This window comes from Coenobita brevimanus, chromosome 79, assembly GCF_032717465.1.
Source record: "Coenobita brevimanus isolate Jiangsu-jjx chromosome 79, ASM3271746v2, whole genome shotgun sequence".
In the NCBI taxonomy this organism is placed as follows: domain Eukaryota; kingdom Metazoa; phylum Arthropoda; class Malacostraca; order Decapoda; family Coenobitidae; genus Coenobita; species Coenobita brevimanus.
This window is the reverse complement of record NC_137032.1, coordinates 21,718,080-21,738,714: the sequence shown is the minus strand read 5'-3', so window position 1 is coordinate 21,738,714 and position 20,635 is coordinate 21,718,080. Positions and strand designations below refer to the sequence as shown.

Sequence of the window (20,635 nt, the reverse complement as noted above, 5' to 3'; positions counted from 1 at the left end):
ACTGAACTCTTATAATAATTATTATTAATAACAGTATAATTGTTACATTTAAGTATATATTCTTTTATCGAAGAACCTATATTGATTAGCATCTCGCCAAAATTTATGGGTTTAATCAAATTACTCTCTGTAAGTATTTCAGTGAGAGAAACTACAAACATCTTTTCAAATCTTTCTAAATGGTAAGATTTAGACGCTCTTTTGTATTCTCTAACGTTTTGCCATATATCATTGAGAGGATTAGACAAACCGTTGTGAAATATTAAATACCACATAGAACACTTTGGATAGAAATTTAAACATTTACCACCCTTGTGTTGATGAGGAACGGGTGAGGATAAAATAAGTTCATCAACCCCATTGTTATATTTTTCTAAAATATTATCTTCATAAAAATTCCAGTCGATTTCTTCAAAATTATCATTATTATTATTATTATTTTTAAATCCTAAAGAATGTGAGACATCACTAAGTACAAGCACATCAGAATAAAGCTGTTGATAATTGATTGCTCTCATAAATTCGAGTATAAAATGATTAGTTTTTATGGTTAGGTATAGATCTGAGATTTTATGGTTGCACTGTCTGGGTAAAAGCGTATTTTTTCTTGAAAATATATAGCGAGATTAAAGGGTATAATATACTTATCTGTAATTGCTGCTGATTTTTTATCAAAGATAAAAGGTATATTTTTAAAGTTTTTGGCAAATTCTTGCCAAAAAATCTCATTGTGTTGTCTCTTACTGTGAGAAGTTAAAAGTGGGTGAACATAATCGCCACTATTTATCTCATTCCGAAAAGACTCCATGATGCATGATTTACACATATATTTGGTCGACGTATGGATGAGAATTTTTTCTTCCAGAAATTTTTTTTCAAAATGGCATTTCAATAAAATTTTTTTAAACATTTCAGATTTTCTATATTCCTATCACAGAGCACCATTTCCCTGAAGTATTCTAAAGGGCGGGAAACTATATTATATCTGGCAACAAATCTGTTGGCCAGTATAAAAGCATAATAAAAGAAGACGGTACTTCCCCTATCGTAGTATCTAGGATCACAAAAAGATGCTGTTTCTTCTTCCTCTTCTTTTTCTTTTTTTTTTTTTAGTCATCTTTTCCAGAGTTAACAAAATATTACAGTCTTGGTTCATTACGTAAAAAGAAACGATGCAGGCATATAAATCAAAACAAATGATTTTTCTGAAAAAAAAAATCTTTCCCGAGTATTTGTTTTATCATTAGAAAATTTTCCGTTTTTCTAATTTCATTCATTAGGTAAAAGGTTTGATCGTCTTCTAGGAAAAGGTATTGCCCTCTTAAAATGTATTCCATTTTCAAAAATAGTTCCTGGCAGTCGTTCACCAGAGCGAGACCTATATTTGTGTATACTATATGTGGGTATAGAAGTATTGTAGAATCTTTTTCCAGTAAAGTAGGCATATAAATTTTCGAAGCTATACTCTTTCCAGAGAAGGGGAGATTTATGTTTTGAGTCCCACACAAATCTAATTCAAAACCCTCAACTTTTAAAGAAGATATGAATTGGTGTATTTTTTGTCGATGCTCATTAAATTTTTCTAGACTGTTGAGATAATCTTCAAAATCTTTACCTTTAATATAAAAAAATATTTTCAAACCCTGTAAATTAACCTTTGATAAGAAGAAATATCCAAAATAAGTTTCCTCCTTGTTCATATTGTGAAAACGAAGAATCAACATCTGATGCATAAACTAATTTTTCCAGTTCGCTACAATAACTTTCACAAAGTTCGTCTAAACCCTCGATGAGAAGATTCATGAGTTTGATAATCGTCAGGTATTGATTTATTTCGTCGATTCCTTTATATTTACAATCAAATTCCCAACAGAAATATCCATTGAGTATAGTACTGACCTCATTCGACAAAACAGCTTTAGTATCCATTGCTCGAAATTCGTGTCGATTAACAATGTCATTTAATTTATTATAAATTTTCTGAACGGTATTGGTATAATCGACTTCCTTGCAGATCAGTGTCCTATTTTCTTTTGAATAATTTATTTTAACGGTATGTAATGTTGTAGAATCCATTATAAAATACTCTAGTCTTTGCTTTACACACTCTTCTATTATTTCCTTGATAGATTTTATTTCTTTCCCGCCGGTTATATTCAATAAGTGCACTAAATCGGGTTCATGGTGATACTCTTTCTGGAAATCATCTTCATCTTCTCGTGTTATTTTCTTTAAATATTCACTAAGTAAATCCTCTTCCATATTTATCGCTAAAGTTTTTCCTCATTGATTTTATATATTTTTCTAGAAAATGGGCAATAAATAACTTAAAAAATGTTAAGAGATTTGACGAAAATGAAAGCAATAGTTTTCCATATTAAAAATATAAATATTCTTATGGCATTAATAACGACAATATTTGAAAACTCTGATGTGAAATATCATTTATTTTTCTATGGTATGTCAAACGAAGAGATTCATGTTTTGAATAATATCTGGGATTTAATGAATAAAAATTCTTATAAGAATGTTTCACTTCTGATATTTAACCGAGATTTAAGTAGACTCTACACGGATTATTTTACGAGAATAACTGTGATTACAAATAGAGCAACGGGTTGTGAGATGTTGACCTCAATCAAGAATAAAGTACATTCTTTTAAAAGGGATGGGCCGAATGTAAAAATGATCATCTTAAGTGATGTTCATGGAGAAGACATTTTGTATAATTTTGATCAGTCGTTGTCCAAATTTTTATTAACTAATACATCAGAAAGTGATATTATAATATATAAATAATTACTAACCTCTATTAAAAGAATATTATAAAAAATGGGCGTTATAAATGGACGTTACATACTTGGAAAAGTTGATACATTCTCAAAATTCTTCATCTATTAAGCATGTCATAAATAACGATCCTATACTCGGCAAATCTCTTTGCCTATTTGATTTCACTGGGATTGTATATTCTGTGAAATGTAGTAGTTATCATGTCCTTAAACCATTACATCGAACAACTTTCTATAGTTCAACCATTGGTATCGATAGAGGAAACACCTTCACTCCATCCCAATCTACCGCCTTATGAGGAACTTGAAATGTTTATAAAAAACCACCTATACTGGGAAAAAAATAATTTTGAATTTGCCCAAAAATTTGTCTATAATGAAAAAAAAACAGATGAGAACTTGATATTAAAACCGTTTTTATTATTAATTATGAAAGAAATTATTTTTAAAATCAGAACATATCTTAAAAATGTAGATGACATCAGCAAAATAATCCTTTTCATAGACAAAGGGGAAATTGGGCTGAAACAGAAGGAGAGAGAGCGAAGGAAAAATACCAAAAGGGAAGTTCAATCTCTCAGTCCAGATGACTCTATCGATATGGAGCATGCTCTTAGGGCAATCCACGAAAAAATTCCCATATCTACCTTGTTGAGTTTTCTTTTAAACGAAAACAATATTAAATTGATCTGTTCAGAACTAAACTTAAAAGAAATATCGTTGGCAAAATATAAGAATAATGAGGCAGATTTTGATATGAATAGATTTGCTATCTATTTAAACAGTGATATAATTAATAGTGAAGTTATAATTAAAGAAATTTATACCTATATATTTAATTATGAAAAAACTATCAATATATCAAGAAATTCCTGGATAAAAATTATTACTTCCACATCTGCTCTATCTTTAGATAATATTGTTATGTTTGGAATTGATATTGATATACCCTTTTTTTTCTTAATGAATTTACCAGCGTCAAAAAAATATAAATTTTACGTTATTTAGTCGATTAAAGCCCACACAGATCCTGTTACCAAAAAAATATATAATATAGTTTTGTATGATTTAAACAAATTAAGTTTAACATTAAATAGCTTAACGGCAACCTGTCTTATGCTAGCAGCCGGATCAGATTATTCTGATACGTTTTTCTCCACCAGCAATTCTCAACACTTTCAAAATTATATTAAAGCCATTTTATTTTTAACCCAGTATTGTTGTATGTGCTACAGAAACATAGGTCTAATTCAAAACGATAAAAAATGTACTCTTTGTGGTAAAAACATTCCAGAACTTATAATGAAGATGGCTTATAAAATTTTAACGTATATGGATGGAGTGAGTTATGGGGTTCTACCGAGGTTTCACTTGCATACTTCTTCCGATCTATTCAGGAATATTGCTTTAATAACAGCATGTATGATTTCAACATTATAAATTTTTAAGGAAAGATCGGAAATATTTGTGCAAAAAGAACATTAAGCCAGATGTTAATAATATGTATATGTGGTTTGAATTATTTTATTTTATAAATTTATTTATTATTTCAGTTTATTAGATAAAATACCAATAGCACATCTCAGCAAGATTCCAACAAAAATATTATTTTACCACACTTCTCTTCTTGTCAATTGGCCTGTATCAGAAAATTGTCCAAAAAGGTAATTTTTGTATATCAGATCACTATATAACCTCCGGTGGTTGCTGCACATCGCTCAGAAACTTTTTCTCCAAGAAGTCTTTAATGGTTGAGATAAATGCTTGTATATAACTCTTAGGTGAAAAAAATAATTTCACCTATCTGGTTGGCGGTTGGTTGCCCACCGAAGGGTTGTGTTAAAATAAAGTTTTTTTAGTGAGTGAACAATTTAAAGGAAAAATGCAAATTTTTATAAAAACACAGGAAAAAACCATTACAATAGATGTAGAGACTTCAGACACTATTGAAAGTGTAAAAAAAAAAATCTGTGAGAAGGAAGGCATACCACCAGATCAACAAAGATTAATTTTTGCTGGGAAACAATTACAAGATATAAATACGCTACAGGATTATAATATTCAAAAAGAATCTACAATTCATTTAGTCTTAAGATTGCGTGGTGGTTTTGAATAAATTTAGATGATTTTTTAAACTTCTTCCAATGGTTTTTTTTATTGTAAGAATAATTTTCATCATCATTGTATTTTAAAATAGAATAAATAAAGGTTGATAATTTTTTATATTTTGGTACATATATTTCAAGTTCACTATTCCAAACAAAATTTCTATTCACAAAATATAGACACCCATTTTTATCTATGACTGATGATAAAATTGCAATTTTTAAATTTGGTATATTTTTGTAAGAGAATCTGTTTAGAAATAAAATGTTTATCACTGGATTCTATTCTTTCACTACAAATCCAACAGTACCAAACATTACACACTGGGCATATTATAATCATCCAACCAAAGTCTTTATTTTTAAAGGGTGAAGGCCATCCACATCCCGGGCAAAACACCCTTCTAGTATTTGGATAATTACTTTCAATAGTCATACTCCATAAATGTTCAGTTTCAATACACGACTGACAATGAAATCTATTTCCATTGAGTAGGGCTAAGATTCTCCTCGTTTTTTAATCTTCATCTTGTAGTTCCTCTTCGTCTTCTTGTTCCTGTTGATATTCATATAGAACATCTGGAGGTGGTACATCACGTAAAAGCTCCTCAACCAGCTCATGGTTGGATGACCCAACAGACATTGCATAACAGTATTTACAGAAGGTAACCGCATCATGATTTTTGGATGGGTTTTTATCTGGAAATATAATAGATTTCCATATCTTTCTAAAACATCCTACGAGTCCTAACCATAACAAACGATAGATTCCAATAAATTTCTCATTAGAAATTAATCTTTTTTTAGGATACCTCTGCATCATTTTATTTATGTTATCAATCTCCATGCAACTGTTCTTACAAAAAACACATTTCAGAAAACTATTTATGAGGCAAACAGAAGAGATATTAATCTGATACAAAAAATTCTTTGTATACTCCATAGCAAACTTGGGGATGCATTCGTGGCAAATTCGGGCTGAAAAAATCGATCGAGACAGAGGAGCTTCCAAGTTAAAAGTTCTCGAATGGAGTGGGATGATCTCATCCAGTCTGAATTCCTCTCTGAGACAGTAACAACACCTGTATTTTTCTATATTATATCTATCAACTTCTTCCTGAATCAAAGAGAAAATTTCCTCGGAATTCTTGACGACTAGTGGTTTCTTCACACAGCAGTTTTTTAATAGGTCGTATTTTCGTTTCATAAATTATAATATTTTGAAAAGTTTTCTTGCCCATAAGTATGTCATCATCGCCGAAGATTATTTGTTTTAATGTCTAATTTATGATTATCTTCCAGTAACATCGTTCCGTATTCGAAGAGAAAATTAATCATTTTATTTTTTAAAACATGTTCAATTATTCCAAAATGTTGAGAATCCAATGGATAATTCTGAAAAAGAAAAGATAACGTGCTGATTGTTCTATCTATTTTTGAGAGATACCATTGATTACTTGAATCGAAATCAATTATTATATCGTTAGTTTCTTGTATATATAAAAAACTTGTTTTATCTCTCTCCTCTTTTAGTTTATGAATATTAGTGAGCAGGAAGAATAAACTTTCAAATGGGTGTAATGGACTTTCGAGGTTATAGAGACTAAAAAGTTTATTAACAAATATATTTAAATCTCCTATAAGTGAAATCATTATATTCCCTCTGTCTAATAATTCTTCACAAAAATTCGATATGAAAGTGGATCCACTTTCGAGCAGCGTCCCCTTATCTATAAAAAAGTCTATGAAACTATAATTGGAGAATGAAGGGTGACCCTCTACGAATGCAGTTTTAAGATCTTGTGTGTCTCTATCGATTAAAGCGAGATACGTAACAGGAATCTTTAAGGGATCATTTTCCTTGAAATGCATTAAATAGTCTTTTAGATATCCCCCCCCCAATAGTATTCTCTTGCATACTCTGAAAATTATTATCATTACAATATACTGGAAAAATAAATTTCCATAAAATATTCAATCCTATTTCAAAAGTTTTCACATCCGCCATTAATGCTCTGAGTACATCACCTATCAGTATTGTGAGCATTTCTCTTGTTGTGTAAGAACCATTCCAAAAATAAAGGTATAGATAAATATCAAAAGTAGTCTCTAATTGATTGGCTAATAACATATTTCCTGGGGTCTTCTTTAGTAAATTAATCAACAAATTCAAAAAATATTCAGAATATCCATTATTGTAAATAAAGGATCTTGATAATTTATGAAACAATTCTTCCTCGCTCTGAATCAAAACACCATCGAATTTTATGGAAATGGAGCTATCGTGTAGAATAAGGAAGAAATTTATACACCAACACTCTTCCCTTGTAGTGGTTGCATGATTCTTCATATAATTAATAGCTGATTGTGGTCCCGTTTCGTCCATTACCGTTATCTTCCCTCTATACCATACATTGAAAGTTTTAAAATTATTTTTTCCTTTTTTCATTATAGGAGTTTCTTATACATATATATCATTTTCAGAATAAATAATCACAAAATTTTTGTATATTATATTATTTGTCAATATGTTGAAACATTTGATTAAAATGGGGAATAAAATAATTTTTAAATTTTTGGCATAAAAAAGAATGCTGAGACATAGTTTTTGATATAAAGATCAACCATTAAAAATATTTATTTTGTTGAAATAAACTGAAAATACTCAATTATGAAGGGTGGAAGAAAACAAAAGAATTAACATTTTTTTTATTTTATTATCCAGAAAGAAAAAAAACTTACATTTGGATTCTAAAAAATGTTTTTTTTTTCAACTTTTCAACTGTAGATAGAATTTAGAGTTATTATATCCTGAGCAGAATTATTGTTATTCCTTATATTTAAAACGCTGGAACTATTTCTATCAGGTACAATACTAGATATTTTATTTAAAATTTTTGAATTTTCTGTCTAATAAATAATCAAAAAACGCTGGTAATGTTTTTATATTTGAATTATTGTTACCAAATATATCACTCAGTTTTTCAATAAGTTTTTTCCTTTCATAAGAATTTTTCTGTGGGTTATCTTTTGAAAAATGGAAACTATCTCTGAGGGGAAAATTGAAGCTAGTCGATTCATTATCAAGGGTTAGGAAGGGATAAAGAAGGAAAGTTGAGAAGAGGTTATCTTCTGGACGGTATAGGGATTCTATAGATGTAGAAGAGGGAGCCAGAGACCGAAAGGTAGATCCAGAGATATTATAATTCCATTTCTGATACTGAGTGTAATATTCATTGATCCGTTCAACCTCTTGTTTCATTTTTTTGACCAAAACCAAGGATTTATTGTCTCGATCCTCGATTTTTTTTTCTAAGTCTCCCAAAGTTTCATAAGAATCGCTAATGAAGCTTTGAAACATTCTACTTTTATGAGTAGGAGATGTAGCGATGACATTCAGAAATGTTGTGGCTGGGCTGACAGCATTAATTAGACATGCTAACCCGTTAAGATTATTATCTTTTCTGATTAAATTGTCAAGAATAATTTCTTTTTCATTGCAATAAACCCCTTCTCTTCTCGAGGGGGTACTCATATCTAAACTGTTTTCAAAGGAGGCGAAAAGAGGTGATTTTTCCACTTTAATACTCATGCGATGTATTGTAGCGTTTGTGTGCGATAAGGTTAGAAGTGTGGGCGCAATAGCATCTGTCCATAGGTTCACCACTCCCTCCTCTAACTTTTTCTGGAACTGGGAATTTACAACTAGTCCAGAAGCCATAGTTGGCATAGATACCAACAATTTGGCTTGTTTTGGTATAGTTAGAATCGGAGTCTTATTTGAATGCACGGCAGATTCCCCATTAAGTTCTTCATTTGGAAGGAGGGAGGAAAGAAGATGATGGTCACCATCTAGATTGATGGAGTATAGTGCGCTTAGTGACTGTATTAATGTGGATAGAGGAAGTCCAAGATTTCTTGAACCTCCCTTGCCTATTATGTACTCAGCATTTTCGGTAATAATTGTAGTATCGGGATGAGCAATAAACTCGGCGAGAGATTTATGTTTTTCGATGAGATAATTTCTAAATTCTATCTCTCGAAGTATAATAGCCGTAACTGCTTGGTTATAGACGAAAATAATTAAGAGGTGTAGGATTCTGAAAATACAAGAATCGTCTAGTCATTTTCTTTTTCACACCCAGATGTGATAAATCAAACGATCTCGAATTTGAGACCAAATTTCAGGAAAAGCTCTAGGTGTGTTATAGCATTTCCATAATGAATTATCTCTTTAATTTCACTTTTTCTCTTTTTGAAAAAGGGAATCATGCTATTCTCCAAAATATTTACAAAAACGGTAAATTTTGAACAGAAATCGTTCACCTGTTTAGCTGTAATGTTACCATATTCACCAATAAATGGGTCTTTTTCTTCTTCTTCTTCTTCTTCCGTGACCATCGCATTTTCGCTCATATCTTTCATGATTTTTTGAAGAGTCTTCATCGACATTATCCTTAACCAATGCAAATACATTTTTTACCAAATTTTTTAGTTGTGGGTTATTATCCGAATCGATGCGAGCCTCCAGATGGAAATCATCTGCTTTCTCGATCAGTTCATCCAGAGTACCTTTTGGTTTGGTTAAATGATGACTGTAGTTCTGACCTTTAACTCAACATTTTCTCCACAAAACTATCATTTTCAGTATAATATTGTTCAATAATTGTTTTAAGATTTTCGTTCATACTAGTCATCTTTTTCAATGCGTCCTCACCTAGAATATCTATAAATTCATTCCCTTTCATCTCCTCTTGAAGGTCGATCATGATTTTATTTTGGAGTCTCAGAAATTCCGAGTAGATTTCGTTACATGTCTTTAAAAGGTTAGGATTAAGATATCCCTTCAAGATAACGGAGGACGGCTCGAGGGAGTTGGTGGGTGCATCCAAACCTCGCATATTAAGCACAGTAGCTACGGTAGCCTTGTAGTCGGAGGCACAGAAGGGATGATGAAAGCAAGTGAGCGATGTGAGGGGCTCATGCTCTGTCACAATGGATGATAAATTAACCCCCGCGGGGGAATACAATAGAGAATCTTAAGTTGCCCTCTGAGGTACAAAACACTTGATATAAGATCTCCCATAGCCGCGGTTGAGTAAGGTAGTCATATATTTCTTAATAAATATTGGAGACATCTCTTTATCCAGCATGGAAGAGACTTACATGGAGATATGTAAGGCCCGTACTCCCTTATATCCTTATCGGCGATAACTCTCGTACGAGTAGAAATCGCTGCCTCCCTTTCCTCGTGGTGGTAGACGAACGGACAGGAACATTTAACTCTGCCGGAAATTAACCGGAGAATATCGAGAGGTTTGGCATAGATTTTTTCGAAACGTCCTATGTTCCTTGCAAGTGACTGTTTGTCACTCACCGAGATTAGGAGAGAATCGCAGAGGGCAGAATTTGTCTGAATCTTGCAATCTCTATTCACAATTCCCTGTGATAACAAGATAAAGTTAGTGAGCATATGAGGTATATCTTTTGGAATGTTAGTGCAACATTTCAGTTGTTTGACCAGATACTGAGTTCCCAAGACTCTATCTTGGGCAATCTCTTTATAGTGATCTTCCACAACAAGGGCATGACAGAGACAGAGAAATTCGTTTCTCTTCTCGAAAACACTCATTCTGTCTGATGAGCCCAATTTTTCTCTAACCAACTGATTAATATTTCGAGGAAAAGTTTGGCCAGAAATCTCTTCTAACTTATAGGCAATCATAAACTGAGAGAGAAAAGGAGTTTGGGTGAGTCTGTTAATTACATCCCTTTTCAGTCTGTCGTAATTGGAAATTTCGCAATTAGTTTTCTTAAATTGAGAAGAAAAGTTGGTTTCATCATTAGGACAATGAAAAATCTCTCTTGTTGATAAGAGAAAATTATCTAATAAACTTCCACATCCTATCTTGCAGTAAGATGCAAGGGCATCTGTATTACTAAAATGATTTAGAAACCTCTTAAGATGTGGTTCTTTTTCGTCATAATTGATAAGGTATTTTTTACCCAAGTCATCGATATGATTTTTTACCTTTTCCAGGTTTAAATTTAAAGAAGAGAAGGGATTTTCCTCTTTTCCCGTTGAAGAGGATGATAGAGAATCGATCATTAATGTATTGATGGCTCCTCCGACAAACATTCCGAGTGGTACCCCTCCCTCATCATCCTCATCTTTACGTTTATGGACCGTTTTCTCGAGATATTTAGTCAGTTGGTATTGGGGGTTGTATTATCTAGATTAAATCTCATTGTATTTAACGACCTTTTGGCTTTTTTTCCATTATAGAGTACGGTTTATCGTCCCATATATTGAATTGCTTCAAATGCTTCGATTCTTTATTATAGTCGGCTAAACCCAGGTACCTTTTGATGGCCTTTGTCGTTTCATTTTGAATTATACCTACTACAATAGGATTGACTTTTCTATTTCCTCCTGTGAGGGAGTCAAGGGCTTTTTGAAGAGACTGAGAGAAGGTGGATGCGGTCTCCTCTATTCTCATTTTTTGATTTCTGAATAATTTTTTATTAATATTAGAAAGTTGTTGATTGATAAAGGTAGGTGTTAAAGAAGTATTGAGATTGCAGTTGGGATAACAGATTAAAGTGACATCAGTATTTAACTGGGAATAATTACTCCTATTATCTTCTCTCTTTCTAACAATCTCACCTAATCTCCTCTTTTGGGTGATGTCGACAATTTGTTCTTCATTGTTCTTCCTCAACATTAGGATATCGTCCCTGACACTTGCAAAACTGGAATTCTCATCCTTACAAGTAAAAAATAAATAATCTCTATTCGGTTCGAGTCTGGCTAGAGAAGCCGTCAATGTATTGAGTTGATTTACGTTGTTGTAAGTATTGGTATCAAAAGATTTGGTAATTAATTTACGAAATTCTAAAAAATCTTCTCCACGACAGTGTAAAAGTTCTGAAGTTGGTAGGAGAATAGTTCCTTGTTTAATCATTTTTAAATGCGGTTTATAAACCAAAACTGTTTGTTTCATGTCAAAGGTTAAATTTGTGATTCTGGAATTTGGTACCTGATGAAGGAGAAGCTCGCTGTTATTGCTGTCGTGTTTACAGTGCTGAATGAGAGACCTCAGAAATTCTCCGGGTTCCTTCAAACCCACAACATCTGCAAAATCAAATTCGTTTTTCGTTTTCTGAACACGAGTTTCCAGACCAAATACTTTACTGACACATCCATCGCAAAGGCCGGAGATAATTTTGCTGGGTGACGCCATGTCTTTTGAAATCTCGGGATAGAGATAGTGCAAGGGTTCTAAAAAGCAAGAGGAAATTTTTCTTTGTTTTTTCAACATTTTATTTTCTTCAATATCTCTTATCATCTCATGTATATTTAAAATATCCTTGTTTGGTATAATCATCTTATTTTTTACAATTTTTATAGATTCCTAATTCTTCTTTACTTTTATGAATATAATTATCTCTTACATTCAATATAACACTTTCCGTTTCTCTTTCTGTTTTTTGCCTTTCCTCCTCATATTTTAAATATGTTTCTTCGATATTTTTTTTTTCTTCTTCCAATCTCTTTATTTCTTTATTAATTTTTATTTTTTCTTGTGATGATATATTCGTAATTTTTATAAGGTCTGTTTTTTTATTTTCTATTAGGTTCAAAATTTCCCTCTCTCTGATCTAATTCTTTTTTTTTTATATTCTATATCAATATTTGTTATTTTCTTTAATTTTTTTGGAAGCCGTTTGCGTATACTCTTGAATTGTTCGTTCATATAATTCATTTATTTTTTGGATTAAACTGGATTTATTCTCTTCAAATTTTTCAAATAATTTTAGATAATCTATTAAAATATCCTTTGGTAGATTATACGGTTCCGATATGGATAAAATAATTCTTTCTAATTCGTTCATAAACATATCTATATCAACAATAATTATATTGAAATCTTCTAAGAAAGATTCAGAAGAGCAATTTATATTTTTTATTTTATTAATGTGATTATCAATATTTTGGAGTTGATCATCCAGTAATCTTGTATCTAAATAAACTGAGGTATCCATCTGGTTTCCTTGTTCACCATCCTCCTCTTCCTCCTTCTTTTCCTCTTCCTCCCCCTCCTTTTTAGATATATTATCCAATAAATTACGACTATTATGATTAGTATAACAAAATAAACTTTTTAATTCCATTAACGAAGATGCGGTTGAAAATTCAACATTTTCCACCCTAAACTGAAAGAGATTTAAAGGAGAGTCGATGCTTTGCTTTGGCTCTCTACTGTAATGTTCTGAGGCGAGGAGGGAAGATAGAAAAAGGCGGGATTTATTGGTCGACCTCGAGGATATATCATTCCTGTATATTATATCATTTACGAAATTATTTAAATTCTCAATTAACGTTTCGGAATATTTTTGGGAAACGTTTACGCTAAAGGTAGTACCATCTAACCCATATTGCATAGCTCTTTGGATGGTGTTTTCCAAAAGAATTTCTTTCAATAATTTAAGACTTTCATGTTGTTGAAAATGGTTTAATAAATTTTTGTAACATTTATCAAGATTCTGCTTAATATACTCGGTATAACTAATGACATCCTTTAAGGACCCTTCCAAATGAGAGAAATTCTGATCTTTTAATTTGTTCCACCATTCCTCCCAAGCACCTCTAATGTTATTTTGTTTCCATATAAATTCTAATATTTTAGGATCCTCATTATAGAAATAATTTATCCTAATAATAGATAAATAGTTTATTAAATTTTCTTTATTAACTATTTCTGTAATGGTTTGAAAAATATTAGTACTGGTGGATTCCTCATATTTTTTTAAAAATTTTACCATATTCTATCTTCTCTTTTAATGGATCAGCTTCTCTCATATTATTTAATTCTTTTAAATCTATAATAATATTATATTTAACACATTCTAAGATGAAAGGAGGTGAAATAATATTATTAATAATAGGATGTTCAGGATTAATTAAAGGTAATAATCTCTCATCAATTAAATTTTGATGATTTAGTAAAAACATTTCTACCTTTTCATTTACTCTCTGGTAGGGATTATTTAACATATAGTTATCAGGAAGCGAGTGTTCACTAGATAAGTCCATAGCTCCACTAAAGGGAATAGAGGGAAGTTCCGTACTGACATTCATTACTCTTCTTTTGATATTGTTAATGATTTCGTTCTCTTCATAATCAATCATAGGAGGAGATGGAAGCACTTTAACCTGGTTAACTCAGTATCTGAACCACAAAAATATTTAACGGCGCTGATTTTATCTTGTTCTGTAAACTTCCTCCCTTCATAGTTCAAAGTCTTAGCAAGCAAGAGGCAAGAGATTATTCCACTTGTATTTTTCACCGTATCTACAAATGCAGTTGGTGAAACCATATCACATATGCTTTCGGTAAACTTTAAACGCGCTTTGAGTAGAGTGTCAAATGATGGTGCCTTCGACCTTCACCATGTTCAATTACTTCTTGAATTTCTTTTAAAATTTCAAATAACCTTTCTTTTCTTTGAAGAAGATTTTCCATCCTTTTTTTCATATTCTGAGTGTATGATATGTTATAATTAAAGGCTAATATAAGTAAAAAATTTAAATAAGAAATAGAATCTCGATCATAACAGAATTTATAATCAATAATATCACCATAAAAAGGAACAGGGTCAGGAGAGACGATATTCAGAATTTTTTCGCCATCACTTTTACAAAACAATAGATAGATTGATTAAATTATCTAAACTTTTCTTTTATATTTCTTGTAGTATTAATTATCCCATTGTATAAATGATCAAAAAGTATATTATATGATTCTATATTTGTTTTAATCTTTTCAACTGTCATCATTTTCATCACCACTACTACTGCTACTACTACTACTACTGCTACTACTGCTGCTACTGATTGGAGCAGAAATAGTATTATAAACCTGATATTCACTCCCCTGAAGAAATCGTCTTAAAAATTTATCGGGATTTATTTGAGAGTGGATTATAAAGTTATCACCGGCGGGATGAACAGCAAGTTGATTTCTCTCTCTATTAACGATATCGGAGTTATCATATCCATCTTTGATATGAATTTTCTACATTTTTTCCCCCAAAATGACTTTTTTTGGACCTTCATTTTAATAAAAGTCTGCCTTTATGAGTTTTGGAATCTGGATAAGGTTTTTTCCCTAGTGTAGAAATAATCGTATCTTCACTATCGAAGGGAGAAATTAGAGGGGTAAGTATTCATACATCTTTTGTCTCCTAGTAAGTGGCCAAAAATTTTTCTATTAGGACATTACATCTCTGATCAATACTGGATGCCTTAATTTGTAAACAAAAATTTCAGAGTATAAAGACTAATGCCAATCTGTAAAATTATTCACCTCATAATCGAGAATCTCCTAAGATATCTCACTTATAATCTTTATAATTTTTACCCATTATTAAATTATGACCCGCTAAATGAGTTTCAACTAAATCTATTCTATTAATCAGATCAGAAGGATATTCTGTAATTGCTCTTGTGGATATTTTTTTCTTATCACTGGGGAAAATAGATAATTCTTCAATCTCTTTCGCTTAATAAAAGTACTATTCTCATCTTCATATTCATCATAATCGTAATCATCAATCATAAAATTAGGTATTTTTCTTATATTGCAATCAATCGTTTTGCCAATTCTCTTTCCAACATTATCATCATTTTTAAACACTAAAATGGCCATTTCATAACCTAAAGAACATAAATCATGAAGAACGTTTTGCATGAGTTCTAATTGATTTTTCGTATTAAATATTTTTTCAATCATTAGGTCGATAAGATTTTGAAATTTCTTTCCAGAAAATGTAAAACCGTTATCCAACTTCGTTTTCCTAAAATTCCAACTTTTCTACCTTTTCCATATCAATATGGTTGATTCATGAATATAATTATAGGCATACTTGTGAATATAACCAAGAATCCGAGTCTGATACTGTCCTTTTTATTAATGAATTGATTCATAACTGATAATCCCTCAAAGAGATTTATAAAATGAGAAGGATCATTTGTAAAGTTTTGAATGAACGATTTTTCCATATTAAAAGAAAGTAGAGTATTACCAGAAAAGTTTGTGATATTTGGGATCTCGTTCATCCTTTTAGCTTTCAAAAGCGATCCCATAAGGCATTAATTCCTAGGACTAAAAACAGAAAATATAGACAATTCTCCAGGTATGAAATCGGCCTCTCTACTACCGGGAATAACTCCAAACTCTTCTTGGGGTGGGGTTCTTGAATCGATGTTATATTATATAAATCTAAATCTTCAGTAGAATATCTGGAAAGATCTGAGGGAGTTATCTCTAAATATTTTCCAAAACTCATTAATGTCAACGGTAATGTGAATACTAGTTGAGATCCAACTATAACTGTTTTGTAAAATCCGATACTATTACAATCATAGTGTCTAGAATTTTTTTTATATTTTCTCTTTCTTCTAATTTGATGCTAAATAAACGTTGATTGGATTGAGTGATAGTAGTACTTGCCTGAATAAATTTATAGGCTATGGAAGCCATAATTTTTGAATAGTTACCTAGAAATCTATAACATGTTAGCTCTTCTTCAAAGATGATATCATCTCTCCATGGAGAATCATTTAATCTTTCTATAAGAGCATTATAATTATGAATATCAAATCTTCATCAAAAATATCGTTATGGATGTCAAGGTACTCACGCTGGTCTAAAATCCTTGTCAAAAAATTACTTATAATATAAGTATTAGTATCAACATCATTTAAATTTTTTTCTATATTAGAAAAATCAGATTCTAATGTTTCTATAGACCGATCACTCAAATTTAATTCTTCTTTCAAAAATATTATAGCGTTGGTACCACCGTGTCTAAATATACTCAATAAGTATAATATATATTTCATTATAATCTTTTTTACATTAATATTTTGTTCTTTAAGTATATCTTTCAGAAAGATTCTTTTCTTGTCCAGATTTAGAATCCGGCACAAGACATTTTTTCCCGCTGCCAATTTAACCATAAATATTAGTTCACGTGGCATCCAATAATTACAGTTATGAGTATATACCAGTCTATATGGATATAATTTTGATTTTTGTTTCTTCTTCTTAAGTCTCGTATATGTATTAATGGGGCTGGCTATATAATTATAGAAATACTCAATATCATGAAATAAATTTTCATCATCATCATTAACATTATCGTCATCAAAATCGCGAATACAATCACTTTTATTTAAATAATCTGTTATTATTGATGAAACTAAAACATAAAAGTTGGTTTTTGAATATTTTTTATTTTACATCTTACTATAGACAATTAATATTTCGCATCCTTTAGCTGGCAAGTGGCTATATTAGGTTATTATCAGTAAAGTTGGTTTTAGATCTTATTGTAGATCACAACTACATAGTAGACTTTTTTGGGGATTATCAACCCTTTAGCGGGCGACTTTTTGGATAATAAATGCTTTTTAAACCTATTGAGGAAAAAAGTAGATAAATTAGACAGACCTTTCCTTCTCAATTATCACCCAGGCTAGGCTAGGCCATGAGGTCCTCCAAGACCAAACGATACTATTAGAATATTAAATGTTCCCTGGGCAAAATACTGTTGGACTCGAAGAATGTCACCCCTCTCTTCGAAAAGAGATGTCTGGCTATCTCTCGGATGGCCGTCAAGGCTTCTCAGCTGTGCAGTGCGATGATAGAAGATCTACTCCAAAGAGAACTTGATGGTGTTGTTAGTCATTTGGTCAAATGGCCAGATTTTACCAAGATGAATGTGTTTGTACAACTTCTTCACCCAAGGGTGCGAAGCGAGGAAGAGAACGAAACCCAACTTGGCGATAGATAGGACGTAGAGTAAACGGTTCGAAAGTATCTCCTATCCTTCTTCTGCTCTTCGATACCACTCCCGGACTACAATTTAATAAACTACTGGTGCCAAGACCTACAAGACGTGTTTCCCTAACAACTTTGAGTTGAATTTCGTATCTCGTCAGCGACGCGCTATTCGCTTCTACCTATCCAAGATCGAGACTTGCAGCGCCCACCATCGTCTATGCACTTCAGACTCTCATCAACGGGTGGAAGTACGTCGGAAGAACGTACTCCGTGGACCAGTTAAACGAATTGAAATATTTCATTGGCTCCCTCCAACACGATCAAGGTACATTACTTAGATTTCGATACGGTCGGAGTGAAAGGTATATGTCACGATCTGGGCATCAACCTGGAACAAGAAGAAGGATGGGACTTCGTCTTCAATACGAAACTATTAGCCTGCATGGGAGGTAAGAGAAGAAGTGGACGTTTGACCGCTGCGTGTCAACCGACGGAGTGGCGTGTTCAGTTAGGTGTTACAGATACCATCAACCCGGATGTCGATAATACTTTTTCTTCCAAGAAGAAAAAGAGAAAAGACGCTACTGCTGACGCGGCGGCGCCATCGATTCCATTAAAATCCACTCCATCGTCGTCATCATCTTCTTTGGACGGGAAGAGGATCATCGGAGTCGATCCGGGCAGAAAGAATATCGCCTTCTGTGTAGAGCTGGATCCCGAAACTCGAAAAATTATTAAGAAGAATAGACTCACTTCAAAACAGTATTACTGCGACTCGGGGATTATTAGGTTAAAAAAACGAGTCGACTCTTGGCTAACTGGAGAATACAAGCGAGTCAATGAAGAGTTGAGCGGAGGAGGAGGAGAAGGAGGAAGCAATTCGACGAGCTACCTTGAAAACGCACGTGAAACATTACGAGACGATATGGAAAGTCAAGACTCCGAGAATAGTGGAGGAGGGCCAAGTTTCGAGTCTACTGTCTAACCAAAAAGACTCTAGACACATTCGTAAACAAGGTTTTGGGAGACACTAAGAAACCATTCCACGTAGCGTACGGTTCAGCCAAGTTTTCCTGTACCGGGAGGGGGGAACATTTTGCCTCTCCTAACACTAAATTTGTCAGAGTGATGAGAGAGAGAGCCGGTCCGACAAACTTCACTCTCGTCGACGAATGGAACACGTCGAAAGTCTGCCACAGATGCAAGGGACCTCTGAATATCGTAGGGTTTAATAAGAAAGATGATGAGGGGAAGAAGAAGGAGGTGGTGTACCTTCGGGATCTACGTCGTTGCTCTGCTAAGAGTGATACTACCTACAACGACAAAGTTCCCCAGCACAGAAACATTCTCCAAACTTCCAGCTCCATCCCAGCACCAGCAGTTAAAGTAACAACAACTACTTTTTTGTCCAATCGGTGGAGCCTTTCTGGATAGAGACTAATGCGGCAGCCAATATTGCTCAAAAACTCTTTCTAGCGGCGGCACCGTCCTCCACTCTAGTCCGAGGAGTTAAGGTTCAAATGAAAGAGGCGTTTTGGTTGAAATATATTGTAAAACAAAAAACAATCCAACACTAACTACTACTACTCCATGCATTTATGACAAAGGTGTAGTCGTATGACCATATGGTCGTATATAACACTGAGGCGAAAAGGCAACCTTGTTGACCTATCTGGTTGGCAGTTGGCTGCCCGCTAAAGGGTTATATGTGGATGGTGAACTGAATGAATTTTTCTCTCTCTCTCAAGGTTGGGTTGAAACGGTTGTTCGTCTTGGGAAAAAATAAAAAAAAAGGTATATTCTTTTTTATTTTAGTCTATTAATTTTTACATTCAAAAATGGAAATTTATATATTTTCTATCTTACTCTTCAGTAAAAAGAAAGGAAAATCTTAAATCTAATGTTAGAGCTTTCTCTAAATAATACTTTAATTATTAAAATATAACATTTATTTGAAAGGTCTCTAGTCCTCCCAAATGGGTTCTGTTACTACAGCTACTGAGATTAATCCATATTTATTTCTCAAAGACATAATAAAAGGTTGATTAACGGTAAGAGCTGGTATAACCCCATCAACACAACATGCAATTCTGACCCCTTTTTCATCCATCTCAAATTTATTTTCCAAATGAATATTATTGAGATATACACCTCCTTCAATAAACTTTGACATAAAATTTCCCTTCATAAAAGGAGGCGCATCCAAAGAATGTGATTTGCTTATTTTAACTTTTGGAAGCACAACTTTATGAAGACCATCATATTTCCTAACTTCATACTTTTCCAACAAATTTTTATCAAAGACCACCCTTTTTAAATGGTTTAGTTCATTTCTAGTAAATTTCTCATCTCGTGCAGTAAAGAAGAAATCTTTTTTGGAAGATATGAATATTGTCACCACACTATTATCTTCTGTATTTATTTCAAAAAATTTAATCCCATCTGAAAACCCAATTTTACTAAGACTGCCTGAAAACATCTTAGCTTTTCTTTGGGGTTTTTCTTCATCTATTCCCCAAAAGGGTTGAGTACCAGCATCTTTCATTTTCTTCTTCCAACGGAGGTTTACATTGAGACCAATACAGGCAACAAAAGCCAGATATGGTGAGGGTGATAATTTGAACTCATAACTACTACCGAAAAGCTTCTTCATCTCTTCCATCAGTTTTCTTCATTTCTTCGCTCGAACTGACCAACCGATAAATATTTCTCTTTTCTTAACTTGGATAAATAAGACTTTTCTTTCATTTTCAAATCTTTAGCGAGAAATACACCCACATTCATTCTTCCACTTTCGTGTAACTCAGCAAAATGAGACATAAAAACAGATACAGCTTCATCTCCTTTATCTAAGTGCCATATAATATCAAGGAGATACTTGAAAGCA

At 32.5% G+C, this 20,635-nt stretch overlaps 1 pseudogene; it reads left to right on the top strand.

The window, feature by feature from the left end:
- The window catches only part of LOC145409058 (uncharacterized), a 202,858-nt pseudogene that overhangs the window by 27,342 nt on the left and 154,881 nt on the right, over positions 1-20,635 (top strand).